The sequence below is a fragment of the Panthera pardus genome, unplaced genomic scaffold (genome assembly GCF_024362965.1).
Source record: "Panthera pardus isolate Hobbes unplaced genomic scaffold, ASM2436296v1 HiC_scaffold_13, whole genome shotgun sequence".
NCBI lineage: Eukaryota > Metazoa > Chordata > Mammalia > Carnivora > Felidae > Panthera > Panthera pardus.
In genome coordinates this window covers 107,799,872-107,821,624 of record NW_026526688.1, presented here as the reverse complement: position 1 = coordinate 107,821,624, position 21,753 = coordinate 107,799,872, and positions in this window count along the sequence as shown.

The window sequence follows — 21,753 nt, the reverse complement described above, 5'->3', positions numbered from 1 at the left end:
CCTTTTCTGCCCCTCCCCCACGCATCCTCTCTCTCTCTCTCTCTCTCTCTCTCTCTCTCTTTCTCTGTCTCTCAAATAAAATAAACAGTAAATTTTTAAAAATGTATGTAATCACTTAGATAAAAAGTCTTTTCATTACAAGTCTTTTTTATTATTTAAAACTATTTGGGGTGCCTGGGTGGCTCAGTCGGTTAAGCATCCGACTTCGGCTCAGGTCATGATCTCGCAGTCCGTGAGTTTCAGCCCTGCGTCCGGCTCTGTGCTGACAGCTCAGAGCCTGGAGCCTGTTTCAGATTCTGTGTCTCCCTCTCTCTGACCCTCCCCCGTTCATGCTCTGTCTCTCTCTGTCTCAAAAATAAATAAACGTTAAAAAAAATAAAAAAAAAATTAAAACTACTTTATTTGATTTTACCATGCTATCCCTTCTTTTCTTGATGGCTTATTTCTGAATAGTTCCATATTTTCCTCATATTTATATGCAGATTACATGGTCTTTGAATTCTTGTATACTCATAGGTATATTTATTTCACCATGTGAAATGTTTTTCTTATATATTTTTCCTATATAAGCTATTACATACTTATTTAGTTTTTGGTTTATAAGCAGTTTTAAATTTGTGTTATAATAATAATTTATAATTATAAAAACACTGTGAAATTGACCTTTTTAATATTGTGAAATGTACTTTTATCCGTAATAATACCTCTTACCTCTAAGTATTAATATAGCTACTATAGTTTTATTTTATTTGCTTTTTATCTTTCCTTTTTGTTTCCACTGTTGCTTCACTTTTCAGTCTCCATTCACGCTCTCATCTTTGAGTCTCAAAATCCTGCAGTCTGATTTACTTTAGTAAAGTTCTTTTTTTTTTTTTTAAATCTTACTGGGTATGATCTATATAGCAAGTATTTAAGATTTACCACATTTTTTAACCATGGATTTGTTCATTTAACCAATGTTTATGGAGGTTCTGATGTCAAGATTTGAGTGAAGTGGTGGCAGCAATTATTTGGGAAGTAGAAATCTTTGCAAAACACAGAAGTCATCCAAAGCTTCTTGTTCTCATTTGAGATCAAAGTACTCATCACTAAGCAGCACGGTAAGGTAGATGAAAATTATAGTGCATAACAAGATAACTCTAACTCTTTAATTATGTCATTCTAAGTAAGAAGATTCCTTTCTTGTTTTATAGGAGTTCCATGTATCAGGATGTGCTTTCCTTTTATATTTCTTTTTATTACTATTACATTTTGTATTATCAAAATTGTAACAATATTTTGAAACTTGACTATTTTATAATGAAGTTGTATATAGTTATATCTCATATATATCTCATATATATATATATATAATCGTATGTAGTTATATAAAAGTCACAATTAGTTTGATTGGATCTAACTTAAATTAAATTTAAAGTTGTTGCTGAAATGCATGGAAAAGTTTCCTAAAGGAGATCATGAAATCAGCCTTACTTAAAACATTTATAATCCTTATTTTTACCCATCTGTCTGAGATAGCTAGAAGCTAAATTAGAGATTGGAGGTCATGAAACCCTGTCTTTATGTCTATTTCTATAAGGATGAAAATTATAAATATATTTTTGGGTGTAAATAAAATATTTAATGCTTCATCGAATTATTTTGGCTTTATATCAGCCTCATGTCACAGAAAACTAGAAAAACAAGGATAGGAAAAATGCTAAGTTTGCGCTGCAATATGAATTCATAACAGGTATCCTAAAGTTCACACAATTTTAAGCATAAATCAGAATCAAGCATACATTACATTGCCAAATATACAAAACAGACTGACCTTTGCAAATTTAACAGCAGAAACAATTCTTTTTTGTTGTCCTGCAATCGATTCTCATATTGACCATCTGCCATTTATTGAGGGCCTCTTTTTTTGGTAACAGCTTTATTAAAATATAATTAACTTACCATAGAATTCACCCATTCAAAGTTTACAATTAAGTGGATTTTAATGTATTTACATAATTGTGCAACCATCACTGCAGTCAATTTTTAGCACATTTTCATGATCCCAAAAACAAAACCTGTACTATTTTGCTATCACCACAAAATTACCCTATACCCCAAAGCCCTAAGCTACTACTAATCTCTTTTCTGTCTCTATAGATGGGCCTGTTCTAGACATTTAACATAAATTGTATCACACAAAATGTGCTTAGTGACTTCTCAAGTTGTATAAAGTTTTCAAGATTCCACCATGTTGAAGTGTGTATCAGAACTTCATTCTTTTTTATGGTTGAATAATATTCCTTTATATACATAGATGACATTTTATTTATGCATTCATCAGTTGATACACATTTGGGTTGTTTCCATCTTTTAGCTATTAAATAAAATTATTCTATAAATGCTTTTGTACAAGTTTTTATGTGGACATATATTTTTACTTCTCTTGGATATATACCTAGGAGTAGAATAGTTGGGTCAAATAGTAACTCTGTGCCTAACTTTTGGATGAACTTTTGGAACTGTTTTCCAGAGTGTCTGCTTAATTTTATATTTCCACAGATAGTTTATAAGGTTTCTAATTATTCACATTGGTTTGCCAACATTTGGTTTTATCTGATTTTTTTTCTTATAGGCATCCTAGGGTATAACCTGTTATCTCATTGTGGTTTTGATTTGAATTTCTCTGATGACTAATATGTTGAGCATATTTTTGTATGTTTATTGATCATTTGCATATCTTCTTTGGAGAAATGTTTACTGAGACTCTTTGCTCATTTTTTAGATGATTTGAAGACATTTAGTAATATTTATTGGTTGGTATTTTAGGCAAAACTGCAATCCACCAATAAAAATCCTTCACATTTATACTTCTAGCCTGTCCAAAATGGGTGAAAGGGTTGAATCTTTACACTATTTAATTAATTTAAGATGAACAAAGGTCTGTGGGGTGCCTGGGTGGCTCAGTCAGCTAAGCATCTCACTCTTGATTTCACCTGAGGTCATGATCTCACAGTTTGTGGGTTTGAGCCCTGAGTTGGTCTCCATGCTGACAGTGCAGAGCCTGTTTGGAATTCTCTCTCTCCCTGGTTCTCTGCCCCTCTCCCTCCCTCCCTCTCTCTCTCTCTCTCTCAAATAAATAAATAAATAAACATTAAAAAACAAAAAGATGAACAAGGGTCTGTTTTACTGAAGAAAGCAGAATATGAACCTTTAAATTCAATGATCCCTATTTAGAAGTAAACCCACTTGATTGTTTTTTGTTTTATTGAGAGGAAATGTATATAACATAAAATTAGCCATTATAAACTACACAGTTCAGCTGTTACAAACTAGTACCTTCATAATGTTGTGCAACCACCACTCACAAGTTCTAAAATATTTTCATTGACTCAAAAGAAACTTCTGCTCATTATATTGTCACTCCCCATTCCTTCCTTTCTAGCCTCTAACAACCACCAATCTGGTTTTTGTTGGTCTTTATGGATTCATCTCTTCTGAATATTTCATGTAAGTGGAATGGTACATTATGTGACATTTGTGTATAGATACTTTGATTTAGCTTGATTTTTTTCAATTTTTCTCACAACTGCAATATGTATCAGTACTTTATTCTTATTGTTGAATCATATTCAATTGTATGTATATTTATTTTGTTGATCCATTTATCCATATACATTAATGGACATTTGGGTTATTTTTACTTTCTGGCCATTGTAAACAGTGTTGCTATGCACATTTGTGGCTGGTTTTGGTATCTGAGTAATATTAAAAAATGTTTCTTTCTCTGCTTTTTTTTGGCGCAGATATGAATATACTGTATGTAGGTTTTAATGATAACTTCCATCACTATACTTTTTTATAGATGTAAATTTTTCTATTTTTTGAGTCTGTTTTGTTTTTGTAATTTGTGATTTTCTAGGAATTTATCTTTTCCATGTTAAGCAATTCACCTATTATTTCATTAAAATCGGTAATAATGTCTACTTTTCATTTCTGAATCTAGCAATTTGATTTTTATCTTTTATTTTTTTTCCAATTTTTATCCATTTTATTATTTTATTTTATTTTAAGTTTATTGTAAACTTTATTTAAGTTTATTTATTTTCAGAGAGAGAGGGAAAGAGAGCAATCAGGGGAAGGGCAGAGAGAAAGAGTGAGAGAGAGACAGAATCCCAAGCAGGCTCCAAGCTGTTAGCGCAGAGCATGATGCGGAGCTCCAACTCACAGACTGGGAGATCATGTCCTGAGTCAAAATCAAGAGTGAGACTCTTAACTGACTGAGCCACCTAGATGCCCCATTTTATTGATCTTTTAAAATAATCAGCTTTTGAGTTAAAAAAAAATGTGTTCTTGTTTTTCTATTCTGTATATCATATTTTTCTCTTCTTTCATTCTGCATGTTTTAGGATTAGTTTCCTCTTCTTTTTCTACTGTTGTAAGGTAGAAAGTTAAGCTATTGTTTTGACATCATTCTTTGTTTTTAAAAACAAAATAGAGGTGTATTCTATAAATTTCTCTCTAAGCAGTACTTCCACTGGATTCCAGGTTTTCTATATTATGTCCTCATTTTGTATTAGTCTCAAAGTAATTTCTGATTTCGTGTGTGATTTCTTCTTTGACCCATTGGCTATTTATGTGTGTTGTTTAATTTCCTCACATTTCTGGTTTCCAAAGTATTTCTGTTACTGATTTCTAATTTCATTCCATGTGGTCAGAGAACCTACTTTGTATTATTTCAAACTTTTAAATTTATTGAGGTCAATTTATAGTCTAGCTATATTAACCAGGGCTGCTGTGTTGTTGTGGTTGTTGTTGTTTATTTGTTTGGTTTATTCTATCTTCTGATGCTTTGACAATTTAGGAACTTGCCAAATGCCCCAAAGCTGCTAAGATTACTTCAGCTACTCAACTCTAAGCCTGTTTCCCTTGCCTCATGTATTCTTTCCCACATAAACCACAATAAAGGCTTTGCCAACTGTTCTCATCTCTCTGCTGTTTTCTCCTGTAGCCCCCTGTAGTGTGGTATGTCCCCAACGCTGGAGAACTGTGGGTAATAAACTCTCTTTTCAATGGCAATGTTGGCCTCATATTATCTCAAATTTTCTTTTAATGTACTATATTTTAAGTCACTAGCATATGCTATACTCTGGAGAATGGTTCATGTCGCTTGAGAGGAATACATGTTATTTTGTTGTTGAATGGTGTGCTCTATTGCTGTTTGTTAGATCTAATCAGTTTACAAAATTTTTCAAGTCTTCTATTTCATGTTGATCATCTGCATAGTGCTTATATACATTAACGAAAATGGGAGTATTGATGTTTTATCTATTATTGTTGAAATGTCTATGTGTACCTTCAGTTTTATCACTTTTCCTCCATGTCTTTGGGGGCACTATGTTTAGGTGTGAGTATTTTTGTAACTGTTATAGCTTCATAATGTTTTAATCCTTTAATATTATATAATGTACCCCTATATCTCTAGAAACATTTTGAATCAATTGTGTCTGATATTCATGTACTACAGCTTTCTTTTGGTTGCTGTTTGCATGATATATCTTTTTTTTCTATTTTTTTACTTTCCATCTATTTGTATCTTTGGATCTTAAGTGTGTGGAACATAGTATATACAGATAGTATCTTTTAATCTTTTAAATCCCTTCCTTTGGATAGGATTCTTTAAACAATTTACATTTAAGTTATTGTTGATATAATTTAGTCCATCATTTTACTTTTTGTTTTCTGTATGTCTCATGTCTTTTGTGTTTCTGTGTTTTCTCTCGTTTACTGCATTATTTGCAATAAGAAAATATTATCTAATGTAACACTTCAATTTCTTCTGTCATTTTTCATTATTTAGTTTTCCATTATTAATGATTTATCGGGGCTGCCACACAAATCTTATCTGAATCTGTTTCTGATTTATTTCAGTGAGATATCAAATCATGATTCCCATTTAGTTTTATTTTCTTTTCCTTTTTTGTGGGGATAATATTATATGTATTTCATAAACACATGTTACTTACTCAACAATTTTAATTATTTTTATAACTACATCTTTTAAAGAAGATAATAGTGGAGTGCAAGTATGTATTTATAGCTTTTGAAATATTAGCCATCTATTTGCTGTGTCTGTTTCCCTTCACTTTTTTTCCTGTGGGTTTCAGTTACCATCTGGAGTTATTTACCTAGCCCTTTGCTGCCATGCTTTCACCTGTCTTCTTTGTGCTAGTACTGAAAAATATGTTATATTTTTATATGGTATGAGTTCAGTAATATAATTATAAACATGTTGTGTAATATAATTGGTTTTTAAATCACCTAAAAGAAGAAAAAAGATGAGATATGCATTTGTACTATCTTTTATAATTGCATAGTTGTCCTTTCCAGTGCTTTTTGCTTTTTCAGCTGGACTTGTATTACTGTCTGGAATCCCTTTCAGTAAGCCTGAAGAACTTCCTTTCATATATCTTGTAAAGTGGGTCTGCTACCTACAAATTCTTATAGTGTCCTTTTTGTTTGTTTGTTTATAATGTTTATTTTTGAGAGAGAGAGAGAGAGAGAGTGTGTGTGAATAAGAGAGGGACAGAGAAAGAAGGAGACACAGAATCCAAAGCAGGCTCTGAGCTCAGAACCTCAAGATCATGACCTGAGCCAAAGTTGGATCCTTAACCAACTGAGCCACCCAAGCACCCCTGTTTGTTTTGTTTGTAATGTCTTCATTTCACCTTTATTATTTTTTTAATGTTTATTTATTTTTGAGAGAGAGAGAGAGAGAGACAGACAGAGGAGACAGGGACAGAGCTGGAGTGGGAGAGGGGGAGCGAGGGAGGGGATACAGAATCTGAAGTAAGCTCAGGGCTTTGAGCTGTCAGCACAGAACCCAAGGCAGGGCTTGAACTCACAAACCATAAGATTATGACCTGAGCCGAAGTTGGACTGAGCCATCCAGGTGCCCCTCACCTTTAGTTTTCAAGGGAGCTTTGCCAGATACAGAGTTCTTGGTTAACATTTGTTTCCCCTTTATAAACATTTTGAATATATTATCCTACTGCCTTCTGCCCTTGATTGTGTCTGATGAGAAATAAGTTGCTATTCTTATTGGAGGCCCATTAAGTAGTCATTTTTTCTTTTGCTGCTTTTCAGATTTCTCTGCCTTTAGCTTTCAGCATTTTTACTATGACAAGTCTGTTTGTAGATCATCTTGTGTTTATCCTACTTAGATTTTGGTGAGTTTCTTAAATGTGTAGATTAATTCTCATCGAATTTTGGAAGTTTCCAGACACCACTTCTTTAAATATTTTTCTCTGCTTTCCTTGTGGCGCTCCCATTATGTGTACATTGTTGTCCTCAATGGTACCCAGCATTCCCCTCCAACCCCCCGCCCCCACCCGCCACACACTAATCAGCCTCAGTCACTCAGAGCTTAACTGCTGGGGAAATGATGGAAAATGTGGACATTCTGCCCCACGGGGAAAATGCTATAACCCTTTTTATTTTATTTTATAACCATTGCCTCAGCTACAATAATCGAGTGGATTTTTTACACTACCAGCCATACATAGACATTCAGACTGCATATTCAGCCAGCCACCTGAGTGAACTCAGGATGCTAAATTACACATATTTACTGAAGACTTAGGGTGGGAAAAGGCATTTTTGATCTACCTCAAGAAAGAGTGGTTGAGTAAACATGGGGCCTGTTGAGGGAGCACAGAAAAACCAACCAAAAAAAGCATCAAAGTTGAAGTCAAGAGAACTAGATTCTTGTCTCAAGCATGTAATTAACTTTCAAAGTTAATTTGGCTTAATCACTTAACAGCCTTTGGCTCAAGTTTTCTAATATTTAAATTGTATGGTTGAGCTAGTTATTTTTTAAGGTGATTTTCTTCATTAAATTGTAGATGACTTCTGCTATAATTGTCATGGGTACTTTTTCTATCTGATCACTTTCTGGTTAAGTTCACATATTCATGAGTCACCTCCCCTTACCCTTAAAGCCAAGAAATTATTCTAACTTCTGCTACTCAAAGAAAGCAAACTAGCCCATTTAGACTGATTTTAAATACTCTTAAATTTAACTTTCAGAGTTGTCTGTGTTTCAATCGCTGATGATCACACAGAAACAGAAGAAATGATGGAAGAATTATATTTACACAAGAACAAATACCATTCCATATTTAAGTATCATTTCAGACACAAGTTAGAATGTATTGCTAATCTTTTTTCTTACTTCTGAGTATATGTTCCTATAAAGTATGGACAGTATCATTTTTAACCCACATATCTAGAATATTAAATGTAAAGCACAGTGTTTAGGGATATGATGAAAGTTATCAGGCAGAAATATCATTGTTAATTAGCTTAAAAGATAAAATCTAAATAGAATATAATATATAAGTAATCGCTAGGTTTAAGGAATATTAATTAAGTGGACAAATAAATGTGTTTGAATAATTGGAAATTATTATTTTTTAAATATTTATTTTTGAGAGAGAGACAGACAGACAGAGTGAGAGTGGGGCAGAGGCAGAGAGAGAGACACAGAATCTGAAACAGGCTTCAGGCTCTGAGCTGTCAGCACAGAGCCTGATGCAGGGCTTGAACTCGGGAATGGCGAGATCATGACCGAGGCCAAAGTCTAAACTTAACCAACTGAGCCACTAGGCGCCCCGGAAATTATTTTTCATAAGACATGTTTAGAAATTCCTTTTATATGATATTTGATTGATACACAAATATTTGTACTGCATTTCATCTATGCATATGGATATAAGAAATTCTATATACATAACATAATGTATATTAGCATTTCTACTATGCATTAGTAACATATAAATGTGCAATATGGACAGAATACAGTAATGTGACTACTAATCTTTCACACTTTACATTTACACTTTGATAATCAATTTACTCTGATTTCTTGTGAAGCCTTCAGGGTAAAGTTATATTAGTGCATAACTCAGTGCTTTTCGAATTTTAAAGTGTCTTGGACTTCCCTGCAGCATATGACACTCTATACAAAATCATTCTCAGAAAAATCGGTTTAGTAGGTCTGTGGAGAGGAACAGAAATTACAGATTTCACTTTCTTCGTGTCATTTTTTAAATTGAAGTATTATTGTATGCCAGTTATACTTCAATTAAAAAAAATAGGGGTGCCCAGTGGCTCAGTCAGTTGAGCATCCAATTTCAGCTTAGGTCATGATCTCATGGTTCCTGAGTTTAAGCCCCATGTCAGGCTCTGTGCTGACAACTCAGATCCTGGAGCCTGCTTCTGATACTGTCTGTGTCTCCCTCTCCCTCTGCCCTCCCTCAGATCACACTCTGTCTCTCTCTCTCAAAACTAAATTTAAAAAAACGTTAAAAAATATTTCTAAAAAATAGACACTGGTGTGCCTGGGTAGCTCAGTTGTTTAAGCATCCAGCTCTTGATTTCATCTCTGGATGATCTCACAGTTTGTGAGTTCAAGCCTCATATTGGGCTCCGTACTGATAGTGCAGAGCCTGCTTGAATTTCTCTCTCTTTCCCTACCCCTCCTGTGCTCTCTCTCTCCTTCTCTCACTCTCTCTCTCTCTCTCTCTCTCAAAAATAAATAAATAAATAACTTAAAAAATAAATTTAAAAAATAGACACCAAGGGAAGAAAAAAAATTCTGCAATTTTAATAAGTAACTTTTGAGAAATGCTAACCTAGTTTTTCAGTTCCTTCAATTGCAAATGAGCTTGGATAGAAGGAAACAATAGAAACTCAATCTTCCCTGACTTGAACTGAAGCAACAAATCAAACCTATTATTTTTTGAGAATAGAAGAAAACAACAATAAATAATTTCCTTATTCTATACCTACAGAACAATACCATTATACATTATCTCTATGTTTATTTTTGCTGTGAGTTTTTTGGGAATGGCAGTGTATCCACTTTTAAACTCAGTTACTGTGCTTTCCTAGGTGATAATGAAACAAGATTTCTGATGAAGGGAATAGAGATTAAAGTTCATTTATTTAATTTCACACTCAAAGTAGAATTTTACTTATTTTATTTTCCAGTGGTTTTTTTTTTTTTTTCAGTCTTAGATGTTTCAAAACATATTACTACTTTTTTCTTTTCCGTATTGTTTTGGTTATTTTTAGAAGTTCTCTGTTAAGGCTTAAAAAATGACTTGGCAATTTCTCTTGATATTTGCCATTCTCTTAATTCTATCCCATTACTCCCATTTATGCCTTTTTGTATCATGGTAAAGTATCCCCCTTCTGCCTCTAATGTTTACATATGTCAAATGCTGATGTGTTGTTCTAAATAGAAATGGTTACTGTGGCAGCTGTAAGCAGGAGAGTGGTGTAACAGTGTAATAAATAGTCCCTAACTAAGCATGTATAAGGATTTACACACTGCAGCAGCAAAAATTAAGTAACTCAGATAAGAATGTTAGAAAGTCTTTCCTTGACCTTTACTTAATGGGTGCTTATATTTCTACACAAACACATTACTGCAGTAGTGAATATATAGCAATCATTATTATTTATGTGCCATGCTGTTGTAAATACAATCACAGTTATTAGCATTAATTCATTTTTACAAAATGCTTCTAACAACATACTGTATTACAAATAAGAGAAAAATTTTCATCCCTTTCTGCATAACTTCTACCCTAGCCTGTCTTAATTTGTGTTTATAGATAAGCTTATGTAACTGGAAAACTCTTTCACACCCATTTGGATTATTTTTTTTCCACTATAAACGTTTCAAAATGTGTAACTTGAGCCTGATGCAGGAATACGTATAACTTTTTAAGTTTACACCATCTATATTTGCTCAGAATATCAGATAATCTTATGTACATTTACTTTCCCATTCAAATATATGATGAAGTAGAGATAGCATGATAAATATGCTTGGTTAAAATCAAACATTTCAAGTAATGTCAGAATTGCTTAGACCTTTTGGTCTAATTGGAAACTCATTTTACTTCCAGTCCCAGAATTCTCTATCTCTTTTAGAAAAAAACTTAAAAGTTTAGTTTCCTATTAATTAAAAACAGACTGCTGGTAATATTTTGCAGAGATGCAATATTGCCTTTTCTGTATCCATGTTTATCCATGTTTTGTCCTCCTATAATAAGAGAATTCCAATTATATCAATGTATTAAGTATATCAATATATCAATTATGCCAATTATATATATAAATTATATCAATGTATCAATATATTGGTTATATCAATATAAAATATATCACTGTAGCAAAATCAAGCTACAGTAATTTTCTAATCTTTCCTTGCAATTAAGTCTGAGCAAAGAACAGTAGTGGCGGAAATTCTAGAAAGGCTCCTTAAAAAGAGGGCAGAAATTTAAGAATAAAACCCTCAGAAACATTTGCTTATTGTCCCCTTCTTTTATTACCAGTTTTCAATTAATAACCTCTAGCCATGGCTCTGTCTTTTCATTCTGCCTGTTCTTCATCTAGTCTATGCTGTCATGACTGTTCATCTCAATGGTAGCCATCTCACCGTTTTTCATTTTCAGTTTCTTATTTTCTTATGTTTTCAACAATCCTGAACTTTACTGTCAAATTAATGTGCTTTCATCATTTCATTGTTCTGTTAAAAATATTTAATTTGCTCTGCATTATCATACACACCTTTAGTATTTAGGACTCTCCTCAATTTGGCTGCATCATAACTTTCTATTTCTTTCCCTCCAGTTTCCAATATAAATAAATTGTTCCTGTGAGAATAATCTATTCAAGATTATCTGTTTTCCATGTCTTTGCACATAGACGTATACTATATCTCACTTTGTACTCAGATCCAAATATTGCCCATTAATTGTTTCCCTGCTCAAAGCCTTTGTCTTCCATGGAGCTGAGCACACTAGTGTACTATGAATTTTCTTCCTCTAAATGTTTGTATATATAATATAATATAATATAATATAATATAATATAACATAATATAATATAATATAACATAATATAATATAACATAATATAATATACCTGTTGGTGGTAATGTTCATTTTAAATCAGTCAGATACAACTTTATATTGCTAGAGAATTTAACATGTCCCTTATCTTTCCAAATACTGCAAAGACAGGAAATACCTCTTATAATATCTTGCATACTTCATAGCCTATATTCACAACATCTAACATATTTGTCTTGGTCTAAGCACTAAGAATGTTCTTCTCATATATCTAAATATCTTTCACCACAGTTTTCATATTTAATACAGTTAAGCTGATATTTACGTAGTAACTAACAACTTTTCTCTCCATCCTAATAGTTTGCCTTTAGTTCTTTTCACAGAATATTCCAATTAATCTTCTAGTGCTCCATGACTTTTGTGAACCTAAGCTGTTATCCTCAAATATTCTAGATTTCCATGATAACTGGGAGATACACACACACACACACACACACACACACACACACACACACACACACAGAAATTACAATGTAGAACAGTTTAAACTAAATATTCAGGCAAAAACATTTAATTCCATTTTTTAAAAAAAGCTGCCAGACCAGTTAGATTCCTTTCATAGATGTTTCTAACTGGAGGGAGTAAGGGATAGTGTCTGTTTATTTCTTGGTCAGCAGTTTGAATATAACCCCAAAAACAACAGTTATGTTAAGACACAAAAATTACAATATAGACTGTCAATTCCAGACAAGATTCTGTGGGTTCTCCCATACTGTATTAAAGTGCAAGAGAAAGAAAAGGAACACAATAACTTAATTTCTTGTTTTGGAGCCTGAGTTACCTGGAACTCTCTCGATTCTTGAAAGTTTTATTTCATTTCTGTAGTAAACACAGTACACTAATAATAAATTCCTTCTCATATTAAGTTGAATTGAATTTCTGCCAAACACAACTTAGAGGGTTCTACTTAATTTAACATCAGTGTTATCTAAGTGTTTTTAAAATTAAATATCATGCTACATTCTATGTGAAGTACTTACTAATTATTCTTTCTAGTGGTGGACCAACAATGGAGCAGTGAGAGTGGTTTGTCCAGGAGTACAAAAGAACGCTACATTGTCTATAGAAAGTTTATAAGCAATAATAAAATCAATTCAACACTGATATGATTTATTTTAAAAATCATTTTGTGTTAAGAAATTTAAAAAATAAAAATCATTCTGTGTTGGCAATCTTACTAATATCACTGATTAAATATTCTTCCCTGAAAAAAAATTTTTTTTGTTGGTCGATATTCTAGAAAACTGCTGCAGTTATTGCTGATTGTATATAAATTTCTAATATAGTGATCTTTCAACACACCAGGGCTTCACCACATGAGTCCCCAAGGGCGTTCAGAATCATTTGAGCTTGCTTAGGGTACAGTTCGTATATCACAGCCCTCTAGTATTCTGTATACCATTTTGTTACTTGTATATAAACAATAAAACACAGTGACTGTAAATACAAGAAACCAGAACTCCCATTATTTTGGTGAACTTTGTAGAGTGCACTTTTAATTTTTTTATTTTTTATTAAAATTTTTTAATATTTATTCATTTTTGAGACACAGAGACAGAGCATGAGTGGAGGAGCGGCAGACAGAGAGAGAAACACAAGATCTGAAGCAAGCTCCAGGCTCTGAGCTGTCAGCACAGAGCCCAATGTGGGGCTTGAATTCATGAACTATGAGATCATGACCTAAGCTAAAGTCAGATGCTTAACTGACTGAGCCACCCAGGCACCCCTAAAGTGTACTTTTTAGATGGGTTTTTCATTTTGCATTTATGTCCTTTTTAAACAATACATAAATATAATAAAAACCCTTTACCTTTTCCACTTATACTGTAAGATTTCTTTTAATTTAAAAAATACATTTCTTAGTTTTTTAATTTATGTATTTGTTTTATTTTTACTTGAAGGATTATTTATATAAAAGAAAATGTTTTCTGCCTTTCTTTTCAGGCAATTGTTACTATTTGTCTTTTTTTCATGATTATTAGTAGAGAGGCTGGTTTAAAATGATCTACTAACGAAAGTGTCAAATATGCCCTCCTCCTCCTTCCCTAAGAAACGCAAGCTACACAGTGGATAATAGAATTTTTGAAAAATACTTTTTTTTTAAAACATTTTTCTTCTCTCTCTCTCTCTCCCATATATACACATACATATATGTATGTATGTATACACACACACACCCCCCCACACACACACACCAGATTGCTTAAGTAACATAAAAAGTGTGGTTTACCCATGAAAAGCATGTTTCATTATTTTCTCTTAAATTTATCTCACTGAGTCAGTAAAATTCTAGTATTTCAATATTTTACATCAAGCTACTATTTCCAAAATGACATGAGTATCTGTTTTCATTTCTATCTCTTTTATTTCTATTTTCTGTAAGTTGTTTCTACAAAAGCTTTTAAAAAAGGAAAAATGGCTACCAGCACCTGTCTCGTTGTGAGAGGCAAGATCTTATCACTGACAGCTAATCAATAAAAACAAATGAAAAGTAATAACATCAGACTTGAGAAGTAAGATTTTTATTCTTAGCCTGAAGCGAAGGTTCACCAATATGCTAAAATCAATCTTTCCCTCAGACCGAACCTAAATCCTAATCGTTAAATCTTTAAAAGTACCATATGCAGAGCGCCCTGCTGCCTTGCACTCACAGTACAAAATAGAAGACTGTCACTGCCGTTCTCCCCCTCAGGCCCTCATAACCAAGACAGATCACCATGCAGGAGAACACCTGACCCTGAGAGTAGAGAGAGCAAGGCATCTGCAAGACTTTTCTCGCTAAGCAGATTATAAGCAACCTCCTTGTACCCACTGTGATGAAAGTCATTCTGGGCTTTCTCAGAAGCAGGCAGTAAACTGACCAAATGCAAAGCAGGATGGTGATCAAGTACACTGCAAATAATGGCCAAAGGGCTAGAAGGGAGCTTGCATATGCATCATAATCTATCACTAGTAAGACAGAAAGAAGAATGTATGCCTTGCCTGGAAATTATTTGCTTCATCAGAAGAGAGAAAGTAAAACCCATAAAAGCTTCAAAGTAATGTTTGGAAGTTTTCTTGTATATGCAACTTGTACACATTTGATTATTTAAAAATAAATGTTAAGAAACCATTATTCCCTGCATGTGCCTTCATTCTGCTGAATCGTGAGTCTTCAGTGAACCCTGTCTGTTAGCAGAGTCTCACAGAGTGGTCCTAATCATCCAACACAGTTAATTAGAGTATCAGTGCACTTGAAAGAAGTCAGAGTGTTCAGTATAAGATATTTGGCAAAAATAATAAAACATATTCTCACAAGAGCTCCATAATAATCTTACTCATTGTATTCACTAATTTTTTCCTAGATATAATGATAGAATAAATGCTTACTCATGTTGGCATGACCAGATTTCTATAACCAAAGTATAAAGATCATGTTATCTTAAATAATTTCTCATAGGAAAAGTGAAATAAATCATTTGTCAAATAGCAAAATCATTTAGCAAACCATTGACAGTTATGGCAAAAATTCTTTCGCTACAGAATCTGTAAAAAATAATTTAGTTTTCTAAAGTTCTAGCCATTTTATTCTAGTATGTTAATGGGTTAAATTACTTGACTTCCATTTTATCCTCTTCTGGTATTTGTTTTTCTCCAAATTGCTAAAACTGTGATTTCCATTTTGGAGAGAAAGGGAGAGAGAGAGAGGGAAAGGGAGGGAGACACACACACAAACATAGATAGATAGATAGATAGATAGATAGATAGATAGATAGATAGAAAGAAAACAACCTTATTTCAGAGCAAAGTAATTGCACCTGCAGTAGTGACCCTGACAACAGCATGAAAAGCCTGTAAGGAGAGAGTTGGGGCCTAACTTTATCTCCTTACCAAGGCTTCTGCATTATCAACATTACTTCTACATCCCCAGGCTACAAATCATTTTCCTGAATTTAGTGGTCTTAATTATATGATGTCCTTCCAGGTTTAGTCATAGGAGGGGTTCAGAGAATCAATTGAATGTCGGTAGCCCTAGAAATACCATCTGATAGTATGCCTTCATTATGCTACTGAGAGACTTTAAGCTTAGAAAGGGCAAGAGCCTTGGGCAGAGTCACAGAATTTGTTTTTAATAGTGACCTGCAATCAAACAGACCTAAGTTAATCATCCAGATGCTATTAGCTCAATTTGTCTTCTATATTTCTTCCTTTCTCTGTTTATTTGTCTCTCTACCTACCTACCTATGTACCCAACCTTCCACATATACATAGTCTGGATGTAATGACCAAGTGCTCACATTTACCATTAACTCACCCATTGATTTAACTTGATTCAACTTGACTCAACTTTAGTCAGGCTTTTCTCCTCCTTTATAGGCTCTTGAACATTAGTTCACTCTTTAGCTTAGGCAAACACTAACAAGCATAACCTCGTCCATTAAAGGCTCTTCCTAAGAATGGACTAACCACAGGGCAGAAAAATTCCTATTCATCCTTCCCCAGTCATGCCATCAGCTCACCTGTCTCTGCTTACGCTTCTCCATCACAAAGTTCTTTCTAGCCCTGCTTATGCTTCCCTATAAAAGAAAGATCTTTTTCTGTTTAATTTTGATAACTTTCTGGAATGTTCCAACTATTCTCCCTATTTCAGTAGTCTTTTTGCATAAAATCTCTCTTAAGTCCAGATTTGTTACTTGTTCGACCGTAATAAATGTCTTAAATTGTATTCTCAATGGGGCGCCTGGGTGGCTCAGTCGGCTGAGCGGCCGACTTCAGCTCAGGTCATGATCTCACAGTCCGTGAGTTCGAGCCCCACGTCGGGCTCTGTGCTGACAGCTCGGAGCCTGGAGCCTGTTTCAGATTCTGTGCCTCCTTCTCTCTCTGACCCTCCCCTGTTCTGTCTCTGTCTCAAAAATAAATAAACATTAAAAAAAAAATTTTTAAAAATTGTATTCTCAAAAAGACAAACGTTTTAAAAAAGGTATTTTCTACCCAACAGTTATCAATTTCTAACTCAATCCCTTTTCATATTCCTGTAGTATGAGTTCCCCACTTTCAGTTTACTAAAACTGCTATCTTTTAAGCTCACAAGTCTGTTCCAACAACTTATTCTCAATCCTCAACCTGCTTGTATTCTTACCATGAATTTATGCTTTAGCCAACCCTTTTGTCTAATATATATCTTGACTTTCATGGGAAGTGCTTCTCTTTTACCTTTGTGCTATATCTAAAATGCACTATACTGAAAACTTCAGTCTTCATTCATTTCCCCATCTCTTTTATTGAGGCTTTCCTATTTGGTCTCAATTGATCAAAGTTTCTTTGATTTTCTCTTTTTATTCTTGGACAAATCATAGTTCTTTTTCTTCCAGTTTCATTTCTAGAAGTTTCCTTCTAGAGGATTTGTTTTTCATGATCTTATAGGATATACAAACAATAACTTTCCATCTTTATAGGTAAACATATAATCCATATACTGACCCTCATTCCAGAATTTTGACCACTTAAGTCAAGATGGTATTTCCACAGAGATAAATTGATATATACAAACTGGTAAAAATGGGTTAAAGTAATGTATGGAAAGAGAAAATTCAAATAGGTTCTGAAAGCTTTCATAATTTTCTGCAAGGTATGTTATTATGCCTCACAAAATTTTCTGTATTGAACTATATATTTTATAATTTCTTTGTCATTCTTAAGTAATACTGGCTCTGTGTCAATTTCACCAATTTGGATATGGATTGTTTGCAATGTGGCTTATAAATGATATCCTCATTGTAGCTGCCCCACCAGATGAAAATAAATATGTTAAATAATATATTATTTACTTCAGTTACCTTGTGGATTTTAAAATTGAAATGTCAGCAGGTTGCGATTCACTTCCAAACCAAAACACATATTAGCACAACAACTTGGTTTCTTATATCTGCAGGGCTGCTTCTTAAATATGGGGTTCACTGACCACTTGCATCAGACTCATGCAAGTATGTGTGTGTGTGTGTTGTACATGTATTTTAAATACAAATCCTTGGCATCTAAGCAAAACAGCTGAATTATAATTCCCTGGAGTGGGGCTTGAATTTTTTTTAAATAGGCTATCCTTGTGATTCCTCTTATATACTTTTGAGTATGGGTATCACTGATACTGAGAAGTGAACTACTTTACTCCTATCTGCCACTATCTAGAAGGTGTTTAGAGAGAACACAATCAGGGAGAGCATACTCCGCTCTCCATCTGGCCTGATAAGGCACATCAGATCTGTGTCTTGCAAGCTTTAAAATCCTCTGCGTCATGGGTCTCAAATCTGCAGCACCATGTAATGGTGAGTCCCTACAAGATGACTTCATCATTGCCCCTACTGTGTGGGGTTGCAGAGATAGCAGCAGTTGGCTGTAAGAACAGTTTGGCCCTCAGGGCACCGCTCTGGGATTGGGGAGTGCCAGGCAGGTTCTGTCCTTTCAGCCAAAGCAAGGGTTTGCTCCCCCACAGCTGTTTCACTAACACCACTTAAAGTCCCAGCCAGGCTTCCCCGGGGCTTCCACGTGTCCTGAGAAAAACCATAATCCTAACATTTATTTTAAAAATAAAATAGAAAGTATCCTCTTTTTTAGAAGATATAAAATTGGGGCACCTGGGTGGCTCAGTCAGTTAGGCATCCGACTTCGGCTCAGGTCATGATCTCGTGGTTCATGAGTTCCAGCCCTGCTGACAGCTTGGAGCCTAGAGCCTGCTTCGGAATCTGTGACTCCCTCTCTCTCTCTGTCCCCTCCCCAGCTCATGCTCTGTCTCTGTCTCCCAAAAAATAAATAAACGTTAAAAAAATTAAAAGAAAAAGATACAAAATTTTGCATGTGGCATCAGTAGATCTGCTAAGTAAGCTTTAGTGCTCTCTATATTCTTTGAATTTTTTGTACAATATTGTGAGTTCCCTTGCATTCACATCTGATATACTATTTTGAGCCTTGAAGAGTTCAGATTTTTACCTCACTCAACTAATTTCTTAACTTGGACCAGTCATTTCATATGTCTTAGCCTAAATTTCTTCATTTGAAAATTATCTTTGGCTAACTTTCAAGCTTCAAAATTTATTCAATTCATTGTTGTACCCCAACTCCCAACATATAGTAATGTGGTATACACTTAACCTTTGAACAACGTATGTTTACACTGCACAGGTCCACTTACATGTGGATTTTTTTCGAAAAATGTGGTACAATACTATAAATGTATTTTCGCTTAAGATTTTCTTAATTATATTTTCCTATCTCTAGCTTATGTTATTGTAAGAATACAATGTATAATACATATAACATACAAAATATGTATTAATTAACTATTATGTTGTCAGTAAGGCTTCAGGTCAACAGCAAGCTACTAGTAGTTAAGATTTGGGAGAGCTAAAGTTGTACCTGAATTTTCTACTGCACAAAGTCGGCGCCTCTAACCCTTGTATTGTACATAGGTCAACTGTTTTAATATTGCTTAATTTGTGTTGGATTGTCCAAATAGAAGACTAAGTACATGCTCTAGGCAGCAGCAGAACAGAGACTCCAAAATTATTTTGGAATTAATTTAATTACCAATTTTTTTTAAGAGAAGCCACTATAGGAAATAAACTTTTTCCTGGACATTTATTATTCTTACATAAACGTTCATTTTTTTAGTTATTGAATCATAAATGGCTTCAAGAATCTCCACATTATGTTTATACTTAGGGCATATACATGCTTAGTCATGCACATGCTAATTACTTATGAGTAGAATCTTATTTAGTCATCTATTTTTTATTACATCAGTAGTAACTGATGTAGTAACTACTACATCAGTAGTAGTAGTATACTGATTACATAAGTATAACAATTAATATTGGCATGTAGTTTACAGTGGTGCTCTAACTATTTTGGCCTAAGTTAGTATACTGGGATTATTGCCATTCCATATAGAAAACATCCTTATGTAATTGTTTTTCATCATTTAACAGACCTTCTATTGTATTTGTGAATATATGATCATTACCACATAATATTGCATCTGTATATGGCTGACCAAATGTTATCAGCTAGAATCATATAGCCTCTCCAATTATAAACCGGGCATAAATGAGTGCTAAAATTTTACAAATATTTATAAAAATAATACATAACAATTATAGGGGTTAAATTTAGATAATTATTGATAATTAAATCATGATTTAAGATCAAGTAAAAAGATAACTTTGAGATAATTCTATTTTTTTAATCATATGGGATAGTAGATAAACCCTTATGGTATGCTAAGATTGAAAAAAGCAAAATACTGAAGCCAGGTGGAATATATGAAATATGGAAAAACATATTATTGAAAGTACTGTTCTGTAAGCAAATATAAATAATTTCAACACAATATTTTAAGACAGAGATGAAGTGTAACTTCCAAGTTTACATCAACTGGAGTTTAGTTAATAGCATAATAAAAGAAGAATATCATAGAACTATACTATTTTCACAGTATAAAGTAGATCTTTTTGTTTTGAGTTTTATTGACCTAATATTCCAATTTTTTTTGATGTTTTAATTGAAGTACTGGTAAGTTATATATTTCCTATTCTATCTGCAAAACATCCAAAATGAGATATTACATTGTTCTACTCCTTCTAAAGTAACAAAATAAGATGATTCATATATGAAGAATGTTACTGATTAGACTTCAATGTATATTTTTCTGTTAAGTTTATTATTTTTGCAAGAAAGTGATGAACTTTTTATAAATTATATGTACATACCTCATATTTTCCTTGTAGTAATCAACAATATAAATTTGTGAAAGGGATTATCATAATTGTGTAATCTACAATAATAATATCCTTTTGTACACAGTTAATGGAAACCCATATGGAGTGCTTTTTCCAAATGAGTTTTGTTAGCATCCAATAAAGTGAGAAAGGCAATTTTAGCTAAGTCATCTCATGAACTTAACTGTGAGGAGTGAATAATGGCTACAATGCAGATACCTAAAGCAGACATGACATTTAACATGTGTATACAAGGTGCTAATGAAATGAGGCAATAACAAAAAAGAAAGAGAATATGGGAGTTTAATGCTACTATCTACTATCTACTATAGTATATAATCTTAGTAACCATTTTCAAATGATAAAAAGAGGGTCATTTTATTTTGGGAAGTGGCAAAAAATAAAGATATTTTGTTTACAAATCTGTGCACCGTGATCCATAGCATTAAAGTGAGAAAATTAAAATGAGTCATTGCCAAATTAGGTGAGTTATCAACAAAATAGATGTATTTTCATATGAAAATTAACTATATGGAACATCTGTGGCATAAAGTATAAAATTTGTAAAATCAATGTAAGTTCAGTTTATACCCTCTTCTCTTAACTGTATATTTCTACTTTCACTTATCCTACATCCTTTCTCATCACACATCTTGAAAATCAGTTTATATTTAAGATCTTCACTTTATTCTTTTCTATTCAATTATCAGCTACTGAAAAATGTTTCATGGCCCTCTCCTCTTACTTTTTATATTCTTTATTCATGATTCCACATCTATACTTTTCAACACTGATGCTTCCAAATCTACAGCTTTAGCCCAGACCTCACTACTGAGTGTCTGACCTACATTTTCAGTTGACAGTACTATGAATACAAAAAATTTAACCTAATCCAAATATAACTGAACAATCTAACCACCATTTTCCTTACATCTATCTATATTTTATAGATTACCATTTCTCAAGTCATTATTAAGGGTCATAAGACTATTTTCTCTCTTACACTTTCCACATTCCACAAGTCATGAGGTCTGACG